Source organism: Lepisosteus oculatus, chromosome 14, assembly GCF_040954835.1.
Source record: "Lepisosteus oculatus isolate fLepOcu1 chromosome 14, fLepOcu1.hap2, whole genome shotgun sequence".
Classification (NCBI taxonomy): domain Eukaryota; kingdom Metazoa; phylum Chordata; class Actinopteri; order Semionotiformes; family Lepisosteidae; genus Lepisosteus; species Lepisosteus oculatus.
Window position 1 is genome coordinate 26,700,817 of NC_090709.1, and position 25,407 is coordinate 26,726,223.

Genomic DNA, 25,407 nt, shown 5'->3' on the forward strand with positions numbered 1-25,407 from the left:
ATTTAAAATTATATTTAACCCTATTTTTTCTTTAGTTTTGTATTTAACTTATTATATGATAGTCAGACTTAATGTATATTTGAACAATGAAAATATATTTTTACAAGATTTTACATTAAGCACTTAAAATTAATATGGTTAATAATAGTAAACTGTAACATGCTGTAACAAGATCGGTTAAACTGCGAAGAAAATGCTTTCAGAGAAAATGCTTTCAGAGAAAATGTTTCAGGTGTGAAGAACATAGATCTCCAATGCAATTTCAACCAAAGCTGTTCCCACACACCCTGCCCCCACTACCATTAGAATATACACAAACATTTTAGCGTTTCATTCTGAGCAGAAGACCCTCACACCTGAAGAGTGCTGGCTGTGACGAATTAAACCGGTTTTACAGGTTTCAATCACAGACCATGGATTTTTAGAAACATCCCATCAGTGACATCACTGAAGTCAACTCCTAGGTACTGTAACTGTCGTGTGGGTAGTTTCACAAGAATCAGACAAAGGTTTAAGCATCGCTTGTTCTAGATAAAACTGCAAAAAAAAAAAAACAACAACCAATAATGTACTTCTTTGCGTCTCTGTTTGCCCAAATCATATATTCACAACGTGAAATCTAGAAAATAATATTACGTAACCAAAATCCGCAATATGGAAACAGAACCTGTGTAATTGTTGATAGATGATGTACTCGCAACATTTTTTCAAGACGAACTACAACATTTAAAAAATGACTTGTATGTACTTGATATCTCTAATCAATCCACGGGTCCCAGCACAAAACGAAACTAAAACGCATACCGTTTCGCGCTTCTTATTAGTTGCTCAAAAGTAATTTGATCGTATGAAATGCATAATATAAACCTAGAAACATATACGTGAGCAGTACTTAAGCACTGTAGTATCGGTGTTAAGACATACCTCTCAAATACTGTAAATCAAGTTAAAAATATCTCAAGACCGATTCTGGTCATAATGAAACCATGTTTCGTGTATGTTTTCTTTAAAGTACTGAGACCAGCCATATACTGTATGTTTATGTTCCAAAATTAATATCGTTTATGGCCTTCACACGCGTTGCAGTATGCTCCTATTCTTTTTATGCTCAGCTACTAAGATTTCCCTTCAGTGGTAAAATTAGATATGAATATTCAATACTTAAACGGGCACAGTTAAGACATTAAATATACATATACATACTGTATACAGTACAGTTTTCATACAGTAATATGTTTATGTTCCTAAATCAATCTCTTTTATGAGCATGTGAAAGGCATGGTGAATCGATTCTCAAAAATTACTGTACTTTGCATGATTGGAAACAAATGCGTGATTGCGAAATGCTGTGGTGTTACTTTTACAAAGACGGTCAATGAAAAAAAGAATGTTGACCAGGGCAATACTTTGAGTTTACACTTACAGCTTGTCCAAAGTCATTCATTATTAATACTATTAGTAATATCTTCGTTAAAGACTTTGATGGCCACAGCTCAAACATGAGAGGTTGAGCTTTATTAGCTCCACCTTGCCGAAATTCCGGATACTATTATTTTGCTTGTCATATTATAGGAGAATTTACGGTAACTAGCAGTATTTACCGGTAACTCGCGGTATTTACCGGTAACTTGCGGTAGACTGCGTACAGCGTACCGGAAAATAATGCGGTATCGCCCACGCATTTTGAATGGCTGCATCTGTATGTCCCCCAGCTCTGAGCCCATTGGGCCTGCTGGTGTGACCAGAGCTGCAGCGTCGCCATGCTGGTGGGGGTCAGTTCGGCTTTTCTGTTGGAATGAACAGGGGGGTTACATGATGGTGCTGTCTGTGGTCTGGCTGTCCTGCTGGTCTGGATGAGGGGTGCGTAGTGTGGTGCAGGTTCTTGTCCCATCCTGCTCTTGGTCCAGGTTGGAGGGTTGCACCGATTCTGAGTCTTGTTAGCTGGTATGGATGGGTTTGGGGGTGTTGATACCAGAGTGGTCCGAGGGGGGTGCAGGTGTCTCGGGGGCATTCTTGTTTTTCTGTGAGTTCAGGTTGATTCTGTTGGTTTTGCCACGAATCTCCCTCACGCAGGCAAGTGCTCCCGCATTCCTACGAGCTCTCCCCGTACCAAACGTGCACGTGTCAATCAGGCCTCTGCTTAAACCTTCATCTGCCCCCCGGTCATTGCTCACGATTGAGATTCTCTCCCGGAGCTTACGTACTAACTACACCTTTGCCTTACTACGACTTCTCCCCTGGACCTCGACCCCGCTTTAGCCACTCGATTTTGTACCTTCGCCTGTTTTACGCTTTCTCGGATCCTGACCCCAGCCTGACTTTTCGTTTACGCCTCTGCCTTCTGAATCCACACCGACGCAACTTCTACGCCTTCCCGGACTCCGACCCCTGCCAGTCCCTCGACTACACTTTCGCCTGTCGATTCTGTGCCTACGCCTGTGCTACGTGTGGAAGACCGAGTCAAAAGGTCAGGACAGTGACTATGCGTGGGAAAGGTTTTCTGTTCGCACCTAAGACCACTGTCTTAGGTGCAAACTAAAGCCTGTGATTCCTCACACCCATTCAACCAGAGAAAATTGAAACAGATTGTAGGATGCCAAATGGCACCCCCCTGTCCTGTTTGTTTGACTTCTGACACTGCCCCTTTCCCTGTATGTTCCTTTGATATGTTAAAGTATTGCCTACTTTTAATGTATAAAAAAGGACAGTATAACTTCAGTCCAGTGAGCATGTCTTGAGTGCTAGGGGAAACCCTTTCTCTGTGATATGCTCCCCTTCAGCTGATTGTATTAAAGATCTCTGTTGACAATCTCCCAACCTGAGTGAAGACTGAGTTTTCTTCGACATACGCCTTCCCGGACTCGGACCCCTGCCTGTTTACTCCGACTATGCCTGCGTCTCGCGCCAACCCTACCAAGGGCACCGCATTGGATCCCTATCCTCAGCAGTCAGCCCCTGCGTGACAGGTTCTGAGTGTCTTGGTTACATCCGTTTGTGTGTATAGATGAAAAAGCTATTGAAGAGCACCCCGACACCCCCCACCCATCTCGGTGGAAGTTGCCATGTTCAAAAAATCCTAAAAAGATAATTAAAGTTTCACACAACAAAGCATGACTGTGAAAGGTCAGGAGGCCTGCCTAATGGTGGTGCTGGCCCCACTAGCACCTCTTCCAGCAGCAACCTTAGTTTTTCCCAGGAGGTCTCCCATCCAGGTACTGACCAGGCTCACACCTGCTTCAGTACTGAAGGCTGCTGATTATGGCCAGCAGCCATATCACCCTGCAACTCACAACTGGCAACCCACTGAAGCTAAGCAAGTGTGAGCCTGGTCAGTACCTGGATGGTAGACCTCCTGGGAAAAACTAAGGTTCCTTTGTTCCTTAGTGGGGCCAGCAGGGGGCGCTCACCCTGTGGTCCATGTGCTCCTAATGCCCCAGTATAGTGATACTGACAATATCCCCAAATTTCCCCATTGGCCCTTACCAATCATGGCCTCCTAATAATTCCTCTCTTTGAATTGGCTACATTTCTCTTCTCTCCTCCTCACTGATAGTGGTTCAGAGTGTTCTGGCACACTATGGCTGCCGTCGCATCATCCAGGTGGATGCTGCACATTGGTGGTGGTGGAGGGGAGTCCCCATTACCTGTAAAGCGCTTTGAGTGGAGTGTCCAGAAAAGCGCTATATAAGTGTAAGCAATTATTATTATTATTATTAATGAGCACAACAGTTGATTACAGTAAAAAAATCATTAAAAAATAAAGAAATGTTCCACATCTCAAAGCAAGGTTGTATAAGGTTAGGGGAGCTGTCTGATGTGTAAAACACCTGTTTGCAGCACTGTGGCTGTTGTGCTTGAAGAGCTATTGACTCGTGAATAGCACCCTCCTATCACCATTTACGGCCTGTCTAATGGTGCCATATTGAAAACATCATAAAAAAATAAAGAAAAGGGACACAGCCACAGCAAGATTGTATAAGGTTAGGGGGCCTGTCTGGTGTGTAAAACACCTGGTTGCAGCACTGTGGCTGTTGTGCTTGAAGAGCTATTGACTCGTGAATAGCACCCTCCTATCACCATGTACGGCCTGTCTAATGGTGCCATATTGAAAACATCATAAAAAAATAAAGAAAGGGGTCACAGCCACAGCAAGGTTGTATGAGGTTAGGGGGCCTGTCTGGTGTGTAAAACATATGGTTTCAGCAGTGTGGCTGTTGTATTTGAATTGCTATTGTAGCGGCAATGCTTGTTAATAAGACAGAATTAAGTGTTGGTATGCTGTCCTAAAGGAGGCCCCATCTCACCCTCCATCTCTGTGGTGCAGCCACAGAGAAAGTATTCATGCAGGCTGATTTAAGATGTTTTGTTTTGATAAGGAACAAGCTCCCAGACAGGGATGCACTTAGCTAAGCCTGGCTATCATGATCAATGGTCATTCATTGGCGCCTATCAGTCTAGGGAGTGCCGAATGGACATCTGGACTGCATTCCTAAGTGTCAAGAGTAAGTGACTTATATCTCATCTTGACCAACCAATCAGGGACTGGCAGGGCGTGGTAAAACCATGTGGGTCTCCAATGCCCGCCAAACTCTCAACCAATCAGCACACATCTGGGTCTTGGTCAAAAAGGGAGCGCAAGCTCAGATCTGGGCTCTCCTTGGCCATTTTCGCGCATCCTCAGAGACAATCACGTGACAACTGCTGTTGTCTGCAAAAGGACTTGGACTTTGTTCTAAGCGCGAGGCCTAGGATCCCGTACGTACTCAGAATTCTACCAACGTGAATGCTCCGCTTGCTCAACGGCAGCCTACAGTTGGACCCTCGTCGACAACCTGAATAGCTTATTCAGAAGCAGCGCTGGACCGGGAACGAACCAGCTTCTTCCCAGGCAAAAGAGTGACTTGTGAGGACTCGCGGTCACATCTGTGCATAGAGACTTTCTACTAGCCAGCCGGACTGCTGGTAGATCCCCTCGGAGCAACGACTGCCCTGCGCGCCGCAGTCAGATTCCTCCGCCCGTCCTACTCCGAGCTGCACCTTGACTGGTTGGCCGGTAGCCAGAGAACGCCGACACAACGCCCATTGGACAACCGCTGCAACAGAGGCTGCAACAGAGCCTGTCAGCTGGTTTGGTGTTCGTGCCGGGAGATTCCAAAACCATACACAGTGGATAAGTAAACCCCATGTTCTACATTGCGGCTCGAGAATTCAGTTGTACCTCAACACAAGTTGTTATCAATTTAATTCATGAGTAATGTATTTACTTCCGAGTTTAGAGTAACAGTGGGTAATAACACTGATTAGCGATTTGGTAACCGAACGATATATATTGACATATATTCTCTGTTGTGTATCTCTTTGTGTTTGCATCTCTTCGAGATTATATACCTTGTATATTGATAACCCTCACAGTAAGGTCTGCCACTCGTATCCTGGCAGACTAGTATATGTTTGGTGCACAGTTTATATTAATAAATGTATCCCGTGTATTGAACCCGCGTGTGTGCGTTGTTAGTTGTTCTGACGATTGATTTTCTAAAAGCCCCAACGAACAACCTCGTGATTACTGCTACAATTAATAATTGTCTCAGTAAACCCATCAAACCACTACAACATTCAGGTACATTCAGCTCCGGCGGGAACAAGTCATTTGTCGGTCTTTTCAAGTGCTGGGAGCCGAGTAATCCTTTGCTTGTATCGTTTCTCCCCGGTGACTAGATCTCAACCTGCGACTCTCGACTGGGCTCACCCATGGCAGCCCAGCAGGTGTGAGCCTAGCCGGCACCCGGATGGGAGATTCACCCCGGAAAAGCTCAGGTTGCTGCTGCTCCTGCAAGAGGTGTGACTGGGAGTAGGGAGCGCTCACCCTGCGGTCTGTGTGGCTTTCCTGATGGCGACACTCTGCTGCACAAACAGGCGCCGTCCTTCGGGGGAGGCATAAAACCGAGGTCCCGACCCTCCTTGGCCATTAAGAAATCCCAGGGCGTCTCTCAAAAAGAGACGCCGGGGGTGTCACTCTGGTGTTAGTGTTACCCTTTACCAATCAGTCGGGGTCTCCTCCTAATCCCCGTCTCATATGTAACAATCAATGACGAGGCCCCCCTGTCCCGTGATATTGTACTTGTCTCCTGGCCGCTGGCTGGCGCCGTGAGATTTAGTACTCGCGCAAGAGACCGGGGGCAGAGCGCGAACGCGGTCCCCCGCCCCCCACAAAGTGTGCGCTCCAGGTTCCCTCTCGGGGCTCTGCAACACAGCGGAAAGGCAGCGAGAAGGAGCCTCTCGCTCTGACGCCGCAAGGCCACAAGAGGGCGGAGGCGCCGCGCGCCCGGCCGACGTGTTGGACTGGTGCGCTTTATGTGCTGAAATAAACACGCGACAGCCCAGAAATGTTTTGAGTGCTGTGCACTGGAGGTTTTTGTCTTGTGAAGACTTGCCTTGTGCTCCTCCGAGCAGTTTGTTTGTTCTCCTCCAGTGCGGGACAAGCCAACACAAGGGAGCACATTCGCCAACATCCAGGTACGCAATGCGATTTGGAAAGAGGCTCCTTTCCAAAGAGTTGCACACGAACGATCCTTCAGTCCAACTCGGGGGGCACAGAGCCCCAGCCACACACAGCTTCAAGTAGCGAGTTAGGCGCCACGACTTTCGCTTGCGGCCACACCACCCTGAATGTGCCCAATCTTGTCTGATCTTGGAAGCTAAGCAGGGTTGGGCCTGGTTAGTACTTGGATGGGAGACTTCCTGGGAATACCAGGTGTTGCAAGCTATTGCTTTCTCGGCCAGCAGGGGTCACCGTTGGTGCCGTAGGCTTTGGGAGGAAAACCTGGAGGATGGAAAGGTGATCTATAGCCTCATCTCTAGAGATGTTTTGTTGCTATGGCATGTGTGTGACCCATATAAAAAAAAAAAACGTTTGTTAAACGAATATCGAAGCTGCCTCTAAATCTGCAAATGAAGATGAGTCGATAAACCACTTGTTTATCGTATAACTATACATATATTCATTTATTACTGATTTCATTCATTGAGCACGGATACAATAGAGGTACAGCCATTCACTGTTTGACATGTCTGCACTGGTACAGAACCTAGCAATCAGAAAACGGGTGAAACTGTCTTGAGAATTAGCATACAGTACCGAGGCCCCCATGACCAAATAAAGGCTAACCTCGATAATCAGCCTAAATAATGCAGACTACAGCAAAACGACTGACTTTGAAAAGGGAATGAATGTCCGGAAGGAGTAGTGTAACCAGCTTGAAATGCTTCTCCCGACCTCTAACTAAAAGAAACCGGGAACCAGCAGTGGCATCGACTCCTTTCGAACTGGGATCCTATCGCAGCTCGTGGTGTCCTAACTCTCCCGTATCTGATATTGGACCAAGCACAACAGGGGAGAGCGCGAACGCAGTCCCCCACTACCAGAAATAATGCAGTCGAGATTCCCACATTTGGGGAATTCGCAGGGGTCAGCACAGCCGGAGTGCAATGGTCGAGCCTCGCCCTGGGTGAATCGATTTTTTAAGAACTTTATTTTCTTTTCACAAAAAAATACAGGACATCACAAATTAGAAAGCTTTACATTAATATACATACTTAAAACAGTATATATGATCACATCTCATTACATTTTGACACGGTACCAGTTACATAGCAACAATTTCTTTTTTTCTGGTGTAAATCACATTCTTTACTTAAACATGATAATGTTTTTCACAGTTTCTTGAGATATTGACCTATGCTCTCTATTTCCCACAGATTTTCTGCTTCCTCCCTCCTTTCTCTCCACAGATCTCTGAGGTAATAGTTCTCTTGGGTGATGAACAGGGCCAGGCTACCTGCTGCCTTGACTGGGACCTCGATGCCTTTGAACAGCCCCATGTTCCTCACTCTCCACAGGGCGTCTTTCCCACTGTTCACCACGGCCCAGATCCTGTCAAACAAGTCAGGAGGAAGTTTGACAGGAGAGATGCCGTTGTAGCAGCAATGCTTGTTAATAAGACAGAATTAAGCGGTGGTATGCTGTCCTAAATGAGGCCCCATCTCACCTTCCATCTCTGTGGTGCAGCCACAGAGAAAGTATTCATGCAGGCTGATTTAAGATGTTTTCTTTTGATAAGGGACAGCTCCCAGATGGGGATGCACTTAGCTAAGCCTGGCTATCATGATCAATGGTCATTCATTGGCGCCTATCAGTCTAGGGAGTGCCAAATGGACATCTGGACTGCATTCCAAAGTGTTAAGAGTAAGTGACTCATATCTCACGCAGGGCGTGGTAATACCACGTGGGTCTCCAATGCCCGCCAAACTCTCAACCAATCAGCACACACCTGTGTCTTGGTCAAAAAGTGAGCGCAAGCTCAGATCGGGGCTCTCCTTGGCCATTGTCGCACATCCTCAGAGACAATCATGTGACAACTGCTGTTGTCTGCAAAGGGACTTGGACTTTGTTATAAGCGCAAGGCCGAGGATCCCGTACGTACTCAGAATTCAGAAAGCTTTTAAGTGCAGGAGGCGCCCTATCCCCGCTCGCTCGCTCATTCCCCTGTTCACACGTGCAGTGCGGCTTGTCCGTCTGTTTATTTGTCAGCTTTGGCGAGACACGGGTGCTTGTGTATTAGCGTGAGCGTTTTTTATTCTGATCATGAACAGTTTTACAAGTCCGCAAAGGATCGAGGAAAGGTTTATCGCCAGCTGAAAAGAGACACAGCGCTTCGGCTGTGGAGACTTGTTCGGCTGGCGTTCGGAGAGTCGCGTTTTTCAGAATTGTATTGAGATCGTTTTCCACAGAGCTCAGATGTCAAAGCACAGCAGCAGCTCTCTACAGCGATCCTCTATAGCGCACTTTCTCCCGCAGCTCCGTCCTCATTGGAAGGAAGCAAGAGTGAAAGGCTGAAGTGAAATAGAGCGGGGACGAAGGCAATGAAGAGAGAGAACGTGGGAAGAAGAGAAAAACGCAAGGGAAAAAAAGCAGCGTCGTAAAAGAGGTGACGGAGCTGTCCTCTCAATAAGAAGGGTGCCAGCGAGCCTTGCTCTTGCTTATGGCCACACCCCCTTGAGCACGCCTAATCTCGTCTGATCTCGGAAGCTAAACAGGGATGGGCCTGGTTAGTACTTGGATGGGAGACCGCCTGGGAATACCAGGTGCTGTAAGCTTTTAAGCGCAGGAGGCGCCCTATCCCCGCTCGCTCGCTCATTCCCCTGTTCACACGTGCAGTGCGGCTTGTCCGTCTGTTTATTTGTCAGCTTTGGCGAGACACGGGTGCTCGTGTATTAGTGTAGATTAAGCCGGTTCAGGGACGCCAAATATGTAATCATAGTGGCTCTCTGAAGGCACCAGTTCTGTAGGGTTTGGGCATTTACTGAGACAATTATTAATTGTAGCAGTAAATCACAAAGTTGATTCTTTTGATGGCTTTAGAATCCAACCATGCGACATAACTCAAACAACGCACACACACAGGTACTAATACACGAGGATACATTTATTAATACATAGAATATGTATGTAAACCTAACAGATCTTATCGAGAGGGTTATCAGAATACAAAAGGTATATATTCAATCAGTTACAAAGTGTTACACATATCAAGAGGACATACGTTCAGTATATCATTCATTTAGACCGTTTCGTAAAGTGAACTTGGTTACAACTTCTACATTAGATACTCAAAACAAGTACATAACTCTTAGGAATTAAATTGATATCAACTGGTTGGGATAACAATTGAATTCTCGAGCTGTAATGCATTGAAGTTGAATACTCATCCAATCTTTGGGGATTCAGATCTCCTGCGGGCACAAAGAAACAGTTGCAGGCTGTTGCTGTCCAATCCGCGCTCTCTGGCTCCGTGCCAGGCTGTGCTGTGCGGCTTGCGACGGTGCGCTGCTGATGCTCACTGTCCGGCTAGTTGGCAAAGTTTGTGCACAGGAGAAAAGATGACTGTGGGTCCCAGCAAGTCAGGAAGAGGACCGGTTCGTTCCTGATGAAGAGCTAGTTCTGAATAGTGATTCAGCTGTCCACAGTTCCGACCTGTTCACGAGGCCTGCTGCTGGTTACTCTCTGGCAACCTCCACTCTAGACTCTTAGAACAAAGGAAAGTTCTGGCACTCGGACACACTGGCCGTTCCGTGGTTGTCCGGGCTGAGTCTCAGGATGGTCAGGAGGCGCGCTGTGAGAATGTCCTGCCCTTGGGAGCCTTCTGCTCCTGGGCCGTCCTGCCCTGGAATTCTCCTTTGAATTCCCTTTAGAACAGTCCACAGAATCCTCTCCAGAATCTTACTGAATCTTGTTGAATCTCCCTTCTGAAACTCACAGGCTCTCTGTGTTGCCTGTTTTACCTGGAGGAACTTCAGCTCATTGATTGGCTGAAAGTTCATGGGCATCAGAGTCCCACGTGGGTTACTCGGCCCTACCAGTCCCTGATTGGTTGATCAAGGTGAGATATGAGTCACTTAGTCCTGACACTTAGTAATGCAGTCCAGATGTCCAACTGGCACTCCCTAGACAGATAGGCGCCAATGGGTGACCATTGATCATGATAGCCAGGCTTAGCTAAGTGCATCCCCCTTTGGGAGCTGGTTTCTTATCACAAGAAAACATCTTAAATCAGCTTGCATGAATTCTTTCTCTGTGGCTGCACCACAGAGATGGAGGGTGAGATGGGGCCTCTTTTGGGAAGGCTCAGAACACTTAATTCTTTCTTATTATGAAGCCTCGCCGCTACATTAGCGTGAGCGTTTTTTATTCTGATCAGGAACAGTTTTACAAGTCCGCAAAGGATCGAGGAAAGGTTTATCGCCAGCTGAAAAGAGACACAGCGCTTCGGCTGTGGAGACTTGTTCGGCTGGCGTTCGGAGAGTCGCGTTTTTCAGAATTGTATTGAGATCGTTTTCCACAGAGCTCAGATGTCAAAGCACAGCAGCAGCTCTCCACAGCGATCCTCTATAGCGCCCTTTCTCCCGCAGCTCCGTCCTCATTGGAAGGAAGCAAGAGTGAAAGGCTGAAGTGAAATAGAGCGGGGACGAAGGCAGTGAAGAGAGAGAACGTGGGAAGAAGAGAAAAACGCAAGGGAAAAAAAGCAGCGTCGTAAAAGAGGTGACGGAGCTGTCCTCTCAATAAGAAGGGTGCCAGTGAGCCTTGCGCTTGCTTACGGCCACCCCCCCTTGAGCATGCATGATCTCGTCTGATCTCGGAAGCTAAACAGGTATGGGCCTGGTTAGTACTTGGATGGGAGACCGCCTGGGAATACCAGGTGCTATAAGCCTTTAAGCGCAGGAGGCGCCCTATCCCCGCTCGCTCGCTCATTCCCCTGTTCACACGTGCAGTGCGGCTTGTCCGTCTGTTTATTTGTCAGCTTTGGCGAGTCACGGGTGCTTGTGTATTAGCGTGAGCGTTTTTTATTCTGATCATGAACAGTTTAACAAGTCCGCAAAGGATCGAGGAAAGGTTTATCGCCACCTGAAAAGAGACACAGCGCTTCGGCTGTGGAGACTTGTTCGGCTGGCGTTCGGAGAGTCGCGTTTTTCAGAATTGTATTGAGATCGTTTTCCACAGAGCTCAGATGTCAAAGCACAGCAGCAGCTCTCCACAGCGATCCTCTATAGCGCCCTTTCTCCCGCAGCTCCGTCCTCATTGGAAGGAAGCAAGAGTGAAAGGCTGAAGTGAAATAGAGCGGGGACGAAGGCAGTGAAGAGAGAGAACGTGGGAAGAAGAGAAAAACGCAAGGGAAAAAAAGCAGCGTCGTAAAAGAGGTGACGGAGCTGTCCTCTCAATAAGAAGGGTGCCAGTGAGCCTTGCTCTTGCTTACGGCCACCCCCCCTTGAGCATGCATGATCTCGTCTGATCTCGGAAGCTAAACAGGTATGGGCCTGGTTAGTACTTGGATGGGAGACCGCCTGGGAATACCAGGTGCTATAAGCTTTTAAGCGCAGGAGGCGCCCTATCCCCGTTCGCTCGCTCATTCCCCTGTTCACATGTGCAGTGCGGCTTGTCCGTCTGTTTATTTGTCAGCTTTGGCGAGACACGGGTGCTTGTGTATTAGCGTGAGCGTTTTTTATTCTGATCATGAACAGTTTAACAAGTCCGCAAAGGATCGAGGAAAGGTTTATCGCCAGCTGAAAAGAGACACAGCGCTTCGGCTGTGGAGACTTGTTCGGCTGGCGTTCGGAGAGTCGCGTTTTTCAGAATTGTATTGAGATCGTTTTCCACAGAGCTCAGATGTCAAAGCACAGCAGCAGCTCTCCACAGCGATCCTCTATAGCGCCCTTTCTCCCGCAGCTCCGTCCTCATTGGAAGGAAGCAAGAGTGAAAGGCTGAAGTGAAATAGAGCGGGGACGAAGGCAGTGAAGAGAGAGAACGTGGGAAGAAGAGAAAAACGCAAGGGAAAAAAAGCAGCGTCGTAAAAGAGGTGACGGAGCTGTCCTCTCAATAAGAAGGGTGCCAGCGAGCCTTGCTCTCGCTTATGGCCACACCCCCTTGAGCACGCCTGATCTCGTCTGATCTCGGAAGCTAAACAGGGATGGGCCTGGTTAGTACTTGGATGGGAGACCGCCTGGGAATACCAGGTGCTGTAAGCTTTTAAGCGCAGGAGGCGCCCTATCCCCGCTCGCTCGCTCATTCCCCTGTTCACACGTGCAGTGCGGCTTGTCCGTCTGTTTATTTGTCAGCTTTGGCGAGACACGGGTGCTTGTGTATTAGCGTGAGCATTTTTTATTCTGATCAGGAACAGTTTTACAAGTCCGCAAAGGAACGAGGAAAGGTTTATCGCCAGCTGAAAAGAGACACAGCGCTTCGGCTGTGGAGATTTGTTCGGCTGGCGTTCGGAGAGTCGCGATTTTCAGAATTGTATTGAGATTGTTTTCCACAGAGCTCAGATGTCAAAGCACAGCAGCAGCTCTCCACAGCGATCCTCTATAGCGCCCTTTCTCCCGCAGCCCCGTCCTCATTGGAAGGAAGCAAGAGTGAAAGGCTGAAGTGAAATAGAGCGGGGACGAAGGCAGTGAAGAGAGAGAACGTGGAAAGAAGAGAAAAACGCAAGGGAAAAAAAGCAGCGTCGTAAAAGAGGTGACGGAGCTGTCCTCTCAATAAGAAGGGTGCCAGCGAGCCTTGCCCTCGCTTACGGCCACACCCCCTTGAGCACGCCTGATCTCATCTGATCTTGGAAGCTAAACAGGGATGGGCCTGCTTAGTACTTGGATGGGAGACCGCCTGGGAATACCAGGTGCTGTAAGCTTTTAAGCGCAGGAGGCGCCCTATCCCCGCTCGCTCGCTCATTCCCCTGTTCACACGTGCAGTGCGGCTTGTCCGTCTGTTTATTTGTCAGCTTTGGCGAGACACGGGTGCTCGTGTATTAGTGTAGATTAAGCCGGTTCAGGGACGCCAAATATGTAATCATAGTGGCTCTCTGAAGGCACCAGTTCTGTAGGGTTTGGGCATTTACTGAGACAATTATTAATTGTAGCAGTAAATCACAAAGTTGATTCTTTTGATGGCTTTAGAATCCAACCATGCGACATAACTCAAACAACGCACACACACAGGTACTAATACACGAGGATACATTTATTAATACATAGAATATGCATGTAAACCTAACAGATCTTATCGAGAGGGTTATCAGAATACAAAAGGTATATATTCAATCAGTTACAAAGTGTTACACATATCAAGAGGACATACGTTCAGTATATCATTCATTTAGACCGTTTCGTAAAGTGAACTTGGTTACAACTTCTACATTAGATACTCAAAACAAGTACATAACTCTTAGGAATTAAATTGATATCAACTGGTTGGGATAACAATTGAATTCTCGAGCTGTAATGCATTGAAGTTGAATACTCATCCAATCTTTGGGGATTCAGATCTCCTGCGGGCACAAAGAAACAGTTGCAGGCTGTTGCTGTCCAATCCGCGCTCTCTGGCTCCGTGCCAGGCTGTGCTGTGCGGCTTGCGACGGTGCGCTGCTGATGCTCACTGTCCGGCTAGTTGGCAAAGTTTGTGCACAGGAGAAAAGATGACTGTGGGTCCCAGCAAGTCAGGAAGAGGACCGGTTCGTTCCTGATGAAGAGCTAGTTCTGAATAGTGATTCAGCTCTCCACAGTTCCGACCTGTTCACGAGGCCTGCTGCTGGTTACTCTCTGGCAACCTCCACTCTAGACTCTTAGAACAAAGGAAAGTTCTGGCACTCGGACACACTGGCCGTTCCGTGGTTGTCCGGGCTGAGTCTCAGGATGGTCAGGAGGCGCGCTGTGAGAATGTCCTGCCCTTGGGAGCCTTCTGCTCCTGGGCCGTCCTGCCCTGGAATTCTCCTTTGAATTCCCTTTAGAACAGTCCACAGAATCCTCTCCAGAATCTTACTGAATCTTGTTGAATCTCCCTTCTGAAACTCACAGGCTCTCTGTGTTGCCTGTTTTACCTGGAGGAACTTCAGCTCATTGATTGGCTGAAAGTTCATGGGCATCAGACTCCCACGTGGGTTACTCGGCCCTACCAGTCCCTGATTGGTTGATCAAGGTGAGATATGAGTCACTTAGTCCTAACACTTAGAAATGCAGTCCAGATGTCCAACTGGCACTCCCTAGACAGATAGGCGCCAATGGGTGACCATTGATCATGATAGCCAGGCTTAGCTAAGTGCATCCCCCTTTGGGAGCTGGTTTCTTATCACAAGAAAACATCTTAAATCAGCTTGCATGAATTCTTTCTCTGTGGCTGCACCACAGAGATGGAGGGTGAGATGGGGCCTCTTTTGGGAAGGCTCAGAACACTTAATTCTTTCTTATTATGAAGCCTCGCCGCTACATTAGCGTGAGCGTTTTTTATTCTGATCAGGAACAGTTTTACAAGTCCGCAAAGGATCGAGGAAAGGTTTATCGCCAGCTGAAAAGAGACACAGCGCTTCGGCTGTGGAGACTTGTTCGGCTGGCGTTCGGAGAGTCGCGTTTTTCAGAATTGTATTGAGATCGTTTTCCACAGAGCTCAGATGTCAAAGCACAGCAGCAGCTCTCTACAGCGATCCTCTATAGCGCCCTTTCTCCCGCAGCTCCGTCCTCATTGGAAGGAAGCAAGAGTGAAAGGCTGAAGTGAAATAGAGCGGGGACGAAGGCAATGAAGAGAGAGAACGTGGGAAGAAGAGAAAAACGCAAGGGAAAAAAAGCAGCGTCGTAAAAGAGGTGACGGAGCTGTCCTCTCAATAAGAAGGGTGCCAGCGAGCCTTGCTCTCGCTTACGGCCACACCCCCTTGAGCACACCTGATCTCGAAAGCTAAACAGGGATGGGCCTGGTTAGTACTTGGATGGGAGACCGCCTGGGAATACCAGGTGCTGTAAGCTTTTAAGCGCAGGAGGCGCCCTATCCCCGCTCGCTCGCTCATTCCCCTGTTCAAACGTGCAGTGCGGCTTGTCCGTCTGTTTATTTGTCAGCTTTGGCGAGACACGGGTGCTTGTGTATTAGCGTGAGCGTTTTTTATTCTGATCAGGAACAGTTTTACAAGTCCGCAAAGGATCGAGGAAAGGTTTATCGCCAGCTGAAAAGAGACACAGCGCTTCGGCTGTGGAGACTTGTTCGGCTGGCGTTCGGAGAGTCGCGTTTTTCAGAATTGTATTGAGATCGTTTTCCACAGAGCTCAGATGTCAAAGCACAGCAGCAGCTCTCCACAGCGATCCTCTATAGCGCCCTTTCTCCCGCAGCTCCGTCCTCATTGGAAGGAAGCAAGAGTGAAAGGCTGAAGTGAAATAGAGCGGGGACGAAGGCAGTGAAGAGAGAGAACGTGGGAAGAAGAGAAAAACGCAAGGGAAAAAAAGCAGCGTCGTAAAAGAGGTGACGTAGCTGTCCTCTCAATAAGAAGGGTGCCAGCGAGCCTTGCTCTCGCTTACGGCCACACCCCCTTGAGCACGCCTGATCTCGTCTGATCTCGGAAGCTAAACAGGGATGGGCCTGGTTAGTACTTGGATGGGAGACCGCCTGGGAATACCAGGTGCTGTAAGCTTTTAAGCGCAGGAGGCGCCCTATCCCCGCTCGCTCGCTCATTCCCCTGTTCACACGTGCAGTGCGGCTTGTCCGTCTGTTTATTTGTCAGCTTTGGCGAGACACGGGTGCTTGTGTATTAGCGTGAGCGTTTTTTATTCTGATCATGAACAGTTTAACAAGTCCGCAAAGGATCGAGGAAAGGTTTATCGCCAGCTGAAAAGAGACACAGCGCTTCGGCTGTGGAGACTTGTTCGGCTGGCGTTCGGAGAGTCGCGTTTTTCAGAATTGTATTGAGATCGTTTTCCACAGAGCTCAGATGTCAAAGCACAGCAGCAGCTCTCCACAGCGATCCTCTATAGCGCCCTTTCTCCCGCAGCTCCGTCCTCATTGGAAGGAAGCAAGAGTGAAAGGCTGAAGTGAAATAGAGCGGGGACGAAGGCAGTGAAGAGAGAGAACGTGGGAAGAAGAGAAAAACGCAAGGGAAAAAAAGCAGCGTCGTAAAAGAGGTGACGGAGCTGTCCTCTCAATAAGAAGGGTGCCAGCCAGCCTTGCTCTTGCTTACGGCCACACCCCCTTGAGCACGCCTGATCTCGGAAGCTAAACAGGGATGGGCCTGGTTAGTACTTGGATGGGAGACCGCCTGGGAATACCAGGTGCTGTAAGCCTTTAAGCGCAGGAGGCGCCCTATCCCCGCTCGCTCGCTCATTCCCCTGTTCACACGTGCAGTGCGGCTTGTCCGTCTGTTTATTTGTCAGCTTTGGCGAGACACGGGTGCTCGTGTATTAGTGTAGATTTAGCCGGTTCAGGGACGCCAAATATGTAATCATAGTGGCTCTCTGAAGGCACCAGTTCTGTAGGGTTTGGGCATTTACTGAGACAATTATTAATTGTAGCAGTAAATCACAAAGTTGATTCTTTTGATGGCTTTAGAATCCAACCATGCGACATAACTCAAACAACGCACACACACAGGTACTAATACACGAGGATACATTTATTATTACATAGAATATGCATGTAAACCTAACAGATCTTATCGAGAGGGTTATCAGAATACAAAAGGTATATATTCAATCAGTTACAAAGTGTTACACATATCAAGAGGACATACGTTCAGTATATCATTCATTTAGACCGTTTCGTAAAGTGAACTTGGTTACAACTTCTACATTAGATACTCAAAACAAGTACATAACTCTTAGGAATTAAATTGATATCAACTGGTTGGGATAACAATTGAATTCTCGAGCTGTAATGCATTGAAGTTGAATACTCATCCAATCTTTGGGGATTCAGATCTCCTGCGGGCACAAAGAAACAGTTGCAGGCTGTTGCTGTCCAATCCGCGCTCTCTGGCTCCGTGCCAGGCTGTGCTGTGCGGCTTGCGACGGTGCGCTGCTGATGCTCACTGTCCGGCTAGTTGGCAAAGTTTGTGCACAGGAGAAAAGATGACTGTGGGTCCCAGCAAGTCAGGAAGAGGACCGGTTCGTTCCTGATGAAGAGCTAGTTCTGAATAGTGATTCAGCTGTCCACAGTTCCGACCTGTTCACGAGGCCTGCTGCTGGTTACTCTCTGGCAACCTCCACTCTAGACTCTTAGAACAAAGGAAAGTTCTGGCACTCGGACACACTGGCCGTTCCGTGGTTGTCCGGGCTGAGTCTCAGGATGGTCAGGAGGCGCGCTGTGAGAATGTCCTGCCCTTGGGAGCCTTCTGCTCCTGGGCCGTCCTGCCCTGGAATTCTCCTTTGAATTCCCTTTAGAACAGTCCACAGAATCCTCTCCAGAATCTTACTGAATCTTGTTGAATCTCCCTTCTGAAACTCACAGGCTCTCTGTGTTGCCTGTTTTACCTGGAGGAACTTCAGCTCATTGATTGGCTGAAAGTTCATGGGCATCAGAGTCCCACGTGGGTTACTCGGCCCTACCAGTCCCTGATTGGTTGATCAAGGTGAGATATGAGTCACTTAGTCCTGACACTTAGTAATGCAGTCCAGATGTCCAACTGGCACTCCCTAGACAGATAGGCGCCAATGGGTGACCATTGATCATGATAGCCAGGCTTAGCTAAGTGCATCCCCCTTTGGGAGCTGGTTTCTTATCACAAGAAAACATCTTAAATCAGCTTGCATGAATTCTTTCTCTGTGGCTGCACCACAGAGATGGAGGGTGAGATGGGGCCTCTTTTGGGAAGGCTCAGAACACTTAATTCTTTCTTATTATGAAGCCTCGCCGCTACATTAGCGTGAGCGTTTTTTATTCTGATCAGGAACAGTTTTACAAGTCCGCAAAGGATCGAGGAAAGGTTTATCGCCAGCTGAAAAGAGACACAGCGCTTCGGCTGTGGAGACTTGTTCGGCTGGCGTTCGGAGAGTCGCGTTTTTCAGAATTGTATTGAGATCGTTTTCCACAGAGCTCAGATGTCAAAGCACAGCAGCAGCTCTCTACAGCGATCCTCTATAGCGCCCTTTCTCCCGCAGCTCCGTCCTCATTGGAAGGAAGCAAGAGTGAAAGGCTGAAGTGAAATAGAGCGGGGACGAAGGCAGTGAAGAGAGAGAACGTGGGAAGAAGAGAAAAACGCAAGGGAAAAAAAGCAGCGTCGTAAAAGAGGTGACGGAGCTGTCCTCTCAATAAGAAGGGTGCCAGCGAGCCTTGCTCTCGCTTATGGCCACACCCCCTTGAGCACGCCTGATCTCGTCTGATCTCGGAAGCTAAACAGGGATGGGCCTGGTTAGTACTTGGATGGGAGACCGCCTGGGAATACCAGGTGCTGTAAGCTTTTAAGCGCAGGAGGCGCCCTATCCCCGCTCGCTCGCTCATTCCCCTGTTCACAGGTGCAGTGCGGCTTGTCCGTCTGTTTATTTGTCAGCTTTGGCGAGACACGGGTGCTTGTGTATTAGCGTGAGCGTTTTTTATTCTGATCATGAACAGTTTAACAAGTCCGCAAAGGATCGAGGAAAGGTTTATCGCCAGCTGAAAAGAGACACAGCGCTTCGGCTGTGGAGACTTGTTCGGCTGGCGTTCGGAGAGTCGCGTTTTTCAGAATTGTATTGAGATCGTTTTCCACAGAGCTCAGATGTCAAAGCACAGCAGCAGCTCTCCACAGCGATCCTCTATAGCGCCCTTTCTCCCGCAGCTCCGTCCTCATTGGAAGGAAGCAAGAGTGAAAGGCTGAAGTGAAATAGAGCGGGGACGAAGGCAGTGAAGAGAGAGAACGTGGGAAGAAGAGAAAAACGCAAGGGAAAAAAAGCAGCGTCGTAAAAGAGGTGACGGAGCTGTCCTCTCAATAAGAAGGGTGCCAGCGACCCTTGCTCTCGCTTACGGCCACACCCCCTTGAGCACGCCTGATCTCGTCTGATCTCGGAAGCTAAACAGGGATGGGCCTGGTTAGTACTTGGATGGGAGACCGCCTGGGAATACCAGGTGCTGTAAGCTTTTAAGCGCAGGAGGCGCCCTATCCCCGCTCGCTCGCTCATTCCCCTGTTCACACGTGCAGTGCGGCTTGTCCGTCTGTTTATTTGTCAGCTTTGGCGAGACACGGGTGCTTGTGTATTAGCGTGAGCGTTTTTTATTCTGATCAGGAACAGTTTTACAAGTCCGCAAAGGATCGAGGAAAGGTTTATCGCCAGCTGAAAAGAGACACAGCGCTTCGGCTGTGGAGACTTGTTCGGCTGGCGTTCGGAGAGTCGCGTTTTTCAGAATTGTATTGAGATCGTTTTCCACAGAGCTCAGATGTCAAAGCACAGCAGCAGCTCTCCACAGCGATCCTCTATAGCGCCCTTTCTCCCGCAGCTCCGTCCTCATTGGAAGGAAGCAAGAGTGAAAGGCTGAAGTGAAATAGAGCGGGGACGAAGGCAGTGAAGGGAGAGAACGTGGGAAGAAGAGAAAAACGCAAGGGAAAAAAAGCAGCGTCGTAAAAGAGGTGACGGAGCTGTCCTCTCAATAAGAAGGGTGCCAGCGAGCCTTGCTCTCGCTTACGGCCACACCCCCTTGAGCACACCTGATCTCGGAAGCTAAACAGGGATGGGCCTGGTTAGTACTTGGATGGGAGACCGCCTGGGAATACCAGGTGCTGTAAGCTTTTAAGCGCAGGAGGCGCCCTATCCCCGCTCGATCGCTCATTCCCCTGTTCAAACGTGCAGTGCGGCTTGTCCGTCTGTTTATTTGTCAGCTTTGGCGAGACACGGGTGCTTGTGTATTAGCGTGAGCGTTTTTTATTCTGATCAGGAACAGTTTTACAAGTCCGCAAAGGATCGAGGAAAGGTTTATCGCCAGCTGAAAAGAGACACAGCGCTTCGGCTGTGGAGACTTGTTCGGCTGGCGTTCGGAGAGTCGCGTTTTTCAGAATTGTATTGAGATCGTTTTCCACAGAGCTCAGATGTCAAAGCACAGCAGCAGCTCTCCACAGCGATCCTCTATAGCGCCCTTTCTCCCGCAGCTCCGTCCTCATTGGAAGGAAGCAAGAGTGAAAGGCTGAAGTGAAATAGAGCGGGGACGAAGGCAGTGAAGAGAGAGAACGTGGGAAGAAGAGAAAAACGCAAGGGAAAAAAAGCAGCGTCGTAAAAGAGGTGACGTAGCTGTCCTCTCAATAAGAAGGGTGCCAGCGAGCCTTGCTCTCGCTTACTGCCACACCCCCTTGAGCACGCCTGATCTCGTCTGATCTCGGAAGCTAAACAGGGATGGGCCTGGTTAGTACTTGGATGGGAGACCGCCTGGGAATACCAGGTGCTGTAAGCTTTTAAGCGCAGGAGGCGCCCTATCCCCGCTCGCTCGCTCATTCCCCTGTTCACACGTGCAGTGCGGCTTGTCCGTCTGTTTATTTGTCAGCTTTGGCGAGACACGGGTGCTTGTGTATTAGCGTGAGCGTTTTTTATTCTGATCAGGAACAGTTTTACAAGTCCGCAAAGGATCGAGGAAAGGTTTAACGCCAGCTGAAAAGAGACACAGCGCTTCGGCTGTGGAGACTTGTTCGGCTGGCGTTCGGAGAGTCGCGTTTTTCAGAATTGTATTGAGATCGTTTTCCACAGAGCTCAGATGTCAAAGCACAGCAGCAGCTCTCCACAGCGATCCTCTATAGCGCCCTTTCTCCCGCAGCTCCGTCCTCATTGGAAGGAAGCAAGAGTGAAAGGCTGAAGTGAAATAGAGTGGGGACGAAGGCAGTGAAGAGAGAGAACGTGGGAAGAAGAGAAAAACGCAAGGGAAAAAAAGCAGCGTCGTAAAAGAGGTGACGGAGCTGTCCTCTCAATAAGAAGGGTGCCAGCGAGCCATGCTCTCGCTTACGGCCACACCCCTTGAGCACGCCTGATCTCGTCTGATCTCGGAAGCTAAAAAGGGATGGGCCTGGTTAGTACTTGGATGGGAGACCGCCTGGGAATACCAGGTGCTGTAAGCTTTTAAGCGCAGGAGGCGCCCTATCCCCGCTCGCTCGCTCATTCCCCTGTTCACACGTGCAGTGCGGCTTGTCCGTCTGTTTATTTGTCAGCTTTGGCGAGACACGGGTGCTTGTGTATTAGCGTGAGCGTTTTTTATTCTGATCAGGAACAGTTTTACAAGTCCGCAAAGGATCGAGGAAAGGTTTATCGCCAGCTGAAAAGAGACACAGCGCTTCGGCTGTGGAGACTTGTTCGGCTGGCGTTCGGAGAGTCGCGTTTTTCAGAATTGTATTGAGATCGTTTTCCACAGAGCTCAGATGTCAAAGCACAGCAGCAGCTCTCCACAGCGATCCTCTATAGCGCCCTTTCTCCCGCAGCTCCGTCCTCATTGGAAGGAAGCAAGAGTGAAAGGCTGAAGTGAAATAGAGCGGGGACGAAGGCAGTGAAGAGAGAGAACGTGGGAAGAAGAGAAAAACGCAAGGGAAAAAAAGCAGCGTCGTAAAAGAGGTGACGTAGCTGTCCTCTCAATAAGAAGGGTGCCAGCGAGCCTTGCTCTCGCTTACGGCCACACCCCCTTGAGCACGCCTGATCTCGTCTGATCTCGGAAGCTAAACAGGGATGGGCCTGGTTAGTACTTGGATGGGAGACCGCCTGGGAATACCAGGTGCTGTAAGCTTTTAAGCGCAGGAGGCGCCCTATCCCCGCTCGCTCGCTCATTCCCCTGTTCACACGTGCAGTGCGGCTTGTCCGTCTGTTTATTTGTCAGCTTTGGCGAGACACGGGTGCTTGTGTATTAGCGTGAGCGTTTTTTATTCTGATCAGGAACAGTTTTACAAGTCCGCAAAGGATCGAGGAAAGGTTTATCGCCAGCTGAAAAGAGACACAGCGCTTCGGCTGTGGAGACTTGTTCGGCTGGCGTTCGGAGAGTCGCGTTTTTCAGAATTGTATTGAGATCGTTTTCCACAGAGCTCAGATGTCAAAGCACAGCAGCAGCTCTCCACAGCGATCCTCTATAGCGCCCTTTCTCCCGCAGCTCCGTCCTCATTGGAAGGAAGCAAGAGTGAAAGGCTGAAGTGAAATAGAGCGGGGACGAAGGCAGTGAAGAGAGAGAACGTGGGAAGAAGAGAAAAACGCAAGGGAAAAAAAGCAGCGTCGTAAAAGAGGTGACGGAGCTGTCCTCTCAATAAGAAGGGTGCCAGCGAGCCTTGCTCTCGCTTACGGCCACACCCCTTGAGCACGCCTGATCTCGTCTGATCTCGGAAGCTAAACAGGGATGGGCCTGGTTAGTACTTGGATGGGAGACAGCCTGGGAATACCAGGTGCTGTAAGCTTTTAAGCGCAGGAGGCGCCCAATCCCCGCTCGCTCGCTCATTCCCCTGTTCACACGTGCAGTGCGGCTTCTCTGTCTGTTTATTTGTCAGCTTTGGCGAGACACGGGTGCTTGTGTATTAGCGTGAGCGTTTTTTATTCTGATCAGGAACAGTTTTACAAGTCCGCAAAGGATCGAGGAAAGGTTTATCGCCAGCTGAAAAGAGACACAGCGCTTCGGCTGTGGAGACTTGTTCGGCTGGCGTTCGGAGAGTCGCGTTTTTCAGAATTGTATTGAGATCGTTTTCAACAGAGCTCAGATGTCAAAGCACAGCAGCAGCTCTCCACAGCGATCCTCTATAGCGCCCTTTCTCCCGCAGCTCCGTCCTCATTGGAAGGAAGCAAGAGTGAAAGGCTGAAGTGAAATAGAGCGGGGACGAAGGCAGTGAAGAGAGAGAACGTGGGAAGAAGAGAAAAACGCAAGGGAAAAAAAGCAGCGTCGTAAAAGAGGTGACGGAGCTGTCCTCTCAATAAGAAGGGTGCCAGCGAGCCTTGCTCTCGCTTACGGCCACACCCCCTTGAGCACGCCTGATCTCGTCTGATCTCGGAAGCTAAACAGGGATGGGCCTGGTTAGTACTTGGATGGGAGACCGCCTGGGAATACCAGGTGCTGTAAGCTTTTAAGCGCAGGAGGCGCCCTATCCCCGCTCGCTCGCTCATTCCCCTGTTCACACGTGCAGTGCGGCTTGTCCGTCTGTTTATTTGTCAGCTTTGGCGAGACACGGGTGCTTGTGTATTAGCGTGAGCGTTTTTTATTCTGATCAGGAACAGTTTTACAAGTCCGCAAAGGATCGAGGAAAGGTTTATCGCCAGCTGAAAAGAGACACAGCGCTTCGGCTGTGGAGACTTGTTCGGCTGGCGTTCGGAGAGTCGCGTTTTTCAGAATTGTATTGAGATCGTTTTCCACAGAGCTCAGATGTCAAAGCACAGCAGCAGCTCTCCACAGCGATCCTCTATAGCGCCCTTTCTCCCGCAGCTCCGTCCTCATTGAAAGGAAGCAAGAGTGAAAGGCTGAAGTGAAATAGAGCGGGGACGAAGGCAGTGAAGAGAGAGAACGTGGGAAGAAGAGAAAAACTCAAGGGAAAAAAAGCAGCGTCGTAAAAGAGGTGACGGAGCTGTCCTCTCAATAAGAAGGGTGCCAGCGAGCCCTGCTCTCGCTTACGGCCACACCCCCTTGAGCACGCCTGATCTCGTCTGATCTCGGAAGCTAAACAGGGATGGGCCTGGTTAGTACTTGGATGGGAGACCGCCTGGGAATACCAGGTGCTGTAAGCTTTTAAGCGCAGGAGGCGCCCTATCCCCGCTCGCTCGCTCATTCCCCTGTTCACACGTGCAGTGCGGCTTGTCCGTCTCTTTATTTGTCAGCTTTGGCGAGACACGGGTGCTTGTGTATTAGCGTGAGCGTTTTTTATTCTGATCAGGAACAGTTTAACAAGTCCGCAAAGGATCGAGGAAAGGTTTATCGCCAGCTGAAAAGAGACACAGCGCTTCGGCTGTGGAGACTTTATTAATAAGGCCCCTCAGTAGTTGAGATCTCTGTTATTCCCATCTAGAAACATGCAATCAGCATGTTATTGCTGAAGCAATAGTCACAACATTATTCCACACCTGGGTGAGATGCGGGTTATGATGACAGTCATGCTTTCTACACCTTATACTGAGCTCAGAAATGGACCAAGCGGACATCTCACGAGCAGATCCCTCCGCGTATAAGAAAGGCAACTTGTCTCAGCAAAAATACAAAAAGGCAAAAACCCCACACTTGGAATGCAAACGTACCCTAAAAAGGAAACACGGTTTTAAAACGAACTTGATTTTCCCCTGGAGAAACCTTTTTATGGACACACATCGCATCTATTACACATGTAGAACTAAATATAAAGATAAAACTTAATATAAGAAGTCATGACATATCACACATGACGAAGTCTGGTCCAGAATAAACAGTTTACACTGACCCACCTTTATTTACCCTGGTCACTCACTTCTATTAACTGTTTAACTGGGTAACAAATTAATATTTGTTTCAATTTGGGATCTACACCTGGGAGCCCTGAAATGTTGGCCAGAGGGGAGAAGCTGATATTCAGACGTGAGAATATATTAAAAAAAGGATCTGATGTTGTTTTTCACCTGTCTAATCAAAGCTTGTTCAAAAATTATCTGATTATAGGACACACGAGTTTATAATCATACTCATTCCACTTTTTAACCCCGTATATATGCACAATATGAAACGTATATACACTAAATCTCACGTGTGACTCCCATAATATACATTTCTTTACGAAAATTAGGAACACTTACTACAATTATCAACCCCCCCATGACGAGGCAATATTTCATACCTTTGTTTCTTTGTGGGTTCAAAGTTCTGTCCTGTCGTTTCACACGTAACGTTTTGGTAGTTATCTCAATGTTCCTTTGCAATTATCTCCAAGATCATCATCAACTTTTTGTAAAACGCTATGCACAACTGATATTTAAAGAAAGTCCTGTACCAAAACGTCTTCGTAGGGAAAGACAACTTTTTTTTCCTTACGTTAGTCGCTACACGGTTACTCAAAAAATCCATTCACCGCCTTTAAAAAAAAGTTTCGTTTTTTATTGTGGTTCACTGACATTTCTGTCACAATTCTGAGGGACCCCAAATAAAATTCACTTGCCGGTATAAAGACGCCGGCGAGGATAAGACAG

The 25,407-nt window shown here is 48.5% G+C and overlaps 11 non-coding genes and 8 pseudogenes across 11 annotated transcripts; 18 read left to right on the forward strand and 1 right to left on the reverse strand.

Moving 5' to 3' along the window:
- The first annotated feature begins 6,647 nt into the window (after positions 1-6,647).
- Positions 6,648-6,766, forward strand: LOC138217823 (5S ribosomal RNA). Its single transcript, XR_011181444.1, has one exon. It is a non-coding gene; the product is annotated as a 5S ribosomal RNA (ribosomal RNA).
- Positions 6,767-7,390: 624 nt separating this feature from the next.
- On the reverse strand, positions 7,391-7,555 carry LOC138243642 (U1 spliceosomal RNA). Its single transcript, XR_011192295.1, has one exon. It is a non-coding gene; the product is annotated as a U1 spliceosomal RNA (small nuclear RNA).
- Positions 7,556-9,037: 1,482 nt separating this feature from the next.
- Positions 9,038-9,156, forward strand: LOC138217804 (5S ribosomal RNA; annotated as a pseudogene).
- Positions 9,157-11,148: 1,992 nt separating this feature from the next.
- LOC138218974 (5S ribosomal RNA) lies at positions 11,149-11,267 on the forward strand (annotated as a pseudogene).
- A 537-nt stretch (positions 11,268-11,804) lies between these two features.
- On the forward strand, positions 11,805-11,923 carry LOC138219002 (5S ribosomal RNA; annotated as a pseudogene).
- Positions 11,924-12,460: 537 nt separating this feature from the next.
- On the forward strand, positions 12,461-12,579 carry LOC138245223 (5S ribosomal RNA). Its single transcript, XR_011193836.1, has one exon. It is a non-coding gene; the product is annotated as a 5S ribosomal RNA (ribosomal RNA).
- A 537-nt stretch (positions 12,580-13,116) lies between these two features.
- Positions 13,117-13,235, forward strand: LOC138217616 (5S ribosomal RNA). Its single transcript, XR_011181328.1, has one exon. It is a non-coding gene; the product is annotated as a 5S ribosomal RNA (ribosomal RNA).
- Positions 13,236-15,227: 1,992 nt separating this feature from the next.
- Positions 15,228-15,336, forward strand: LOC138218940 (5S ribosomal RNA; annotated as a pseudogene).
- Positions 15,337-15,873: 537 nt separating this feature from the next.
- Positions 15,874-15,992, forward strand: LOC138244217 (5S ribosomal RNA). Its single transcript, XR_011192830.1, has one exon. It is a non-coding gene; the product is annotated as a 5S ribosomal RNA (ribosomal RNA).
- Positions 15,993-16,529: 537 nt separating this feature from the next.
- On the forward strand, positions 16,530-16,638 carry LOC138218837 (5S ribosomal RNA; annotated as a pseudogene).
- Positions 16,639-18,630: 1,992 nt separating this feature from the next.
- Positions 18,631-18,749, forward strand: LOC138245225 (5S ribosomal RNA). The gene has a single exon (XR_011193838.1). It is a non-coding gene; the product is annotated as a 5S ribosomal RNA (ribosomal RNA).
- A 537-nt stretch (positions 18,750-19,286) lies between these two features.
- On the forward strand, positions 19,287-19,405 carry LOC138244219 (5S ribosomal RNA). The gene has a single exon (XR_011192832.1). It is a non-coding gene; the product is annotated as a 5S ribosomal RNA (ribosomal RNA).
- Positions 19,406-19,942: 537 nt separating this feature from the next.
- On the forward strand, positions 19,943-20,051 carry LOC138218764 (5S ribosomal RNA; annotated as a pseudogene).
- A 537-nt stretch (positions 20,052-20,588) lies between these two features.
- LOC138216593 (5S ribosomal RNA) lies at positions 20,589-20,707 on the forward strand. The gene has a single exon (XR_011180305.1). It is a non-coding gene; the product is annotated as a 5S ribosomal RNA (ribosomal RNA).
- A 537-nt stretch (positions 20,708-21,244) lies between these two features.
- On the forward strand, positions 21,245-21,362 carry LOC138218363 (5S ribosomal RNA; annotated as a pseudogene).
- Positions 21,363-21,899: 537 nt separating this feature from the next.
- Positions 21,900-22,018, forward strand: LOC138244220 (5S ribosomal RNA). Its single transcript, XR_011192833.1, has one exon. It is a non-coding gene; the product is annotated as a 5S ribosomal RNA (ribosomal RNA).
- A 537-nt stretch (positions 22,019-22,555) lies between these two features.
- Positions 22,556-22,673, forward strand: LOC138218627 (5S ribosomal RNA; annotated as a pseudogene).
- Positions 22,674-23,210: 537 nt separating this feature from the next.
- Positions 23,211-23,329, forward strand: LOC138244221 (5S ribosomal RNA). The gene has a single exon (XR_011192834.1). It is a non-coding gene; the product is annotated as a 5S ribosomal RNA (ribosomal RNA).
- A 537-nt stretch (positions 23,330-23,866) lies between these two features.
- Positions 23,867-23,985, forward strand: LOC138244222 (5S ribosomal RNA). The gene has a single exon (XR_011192835.1). It is a non-coding gene; the product is annotated as a 5S ribosomal RNA (ribosomal RNA).
- The last annotated feature ends 1,422 nt before the right edge of the window (positions 23,986-25,407 follow it).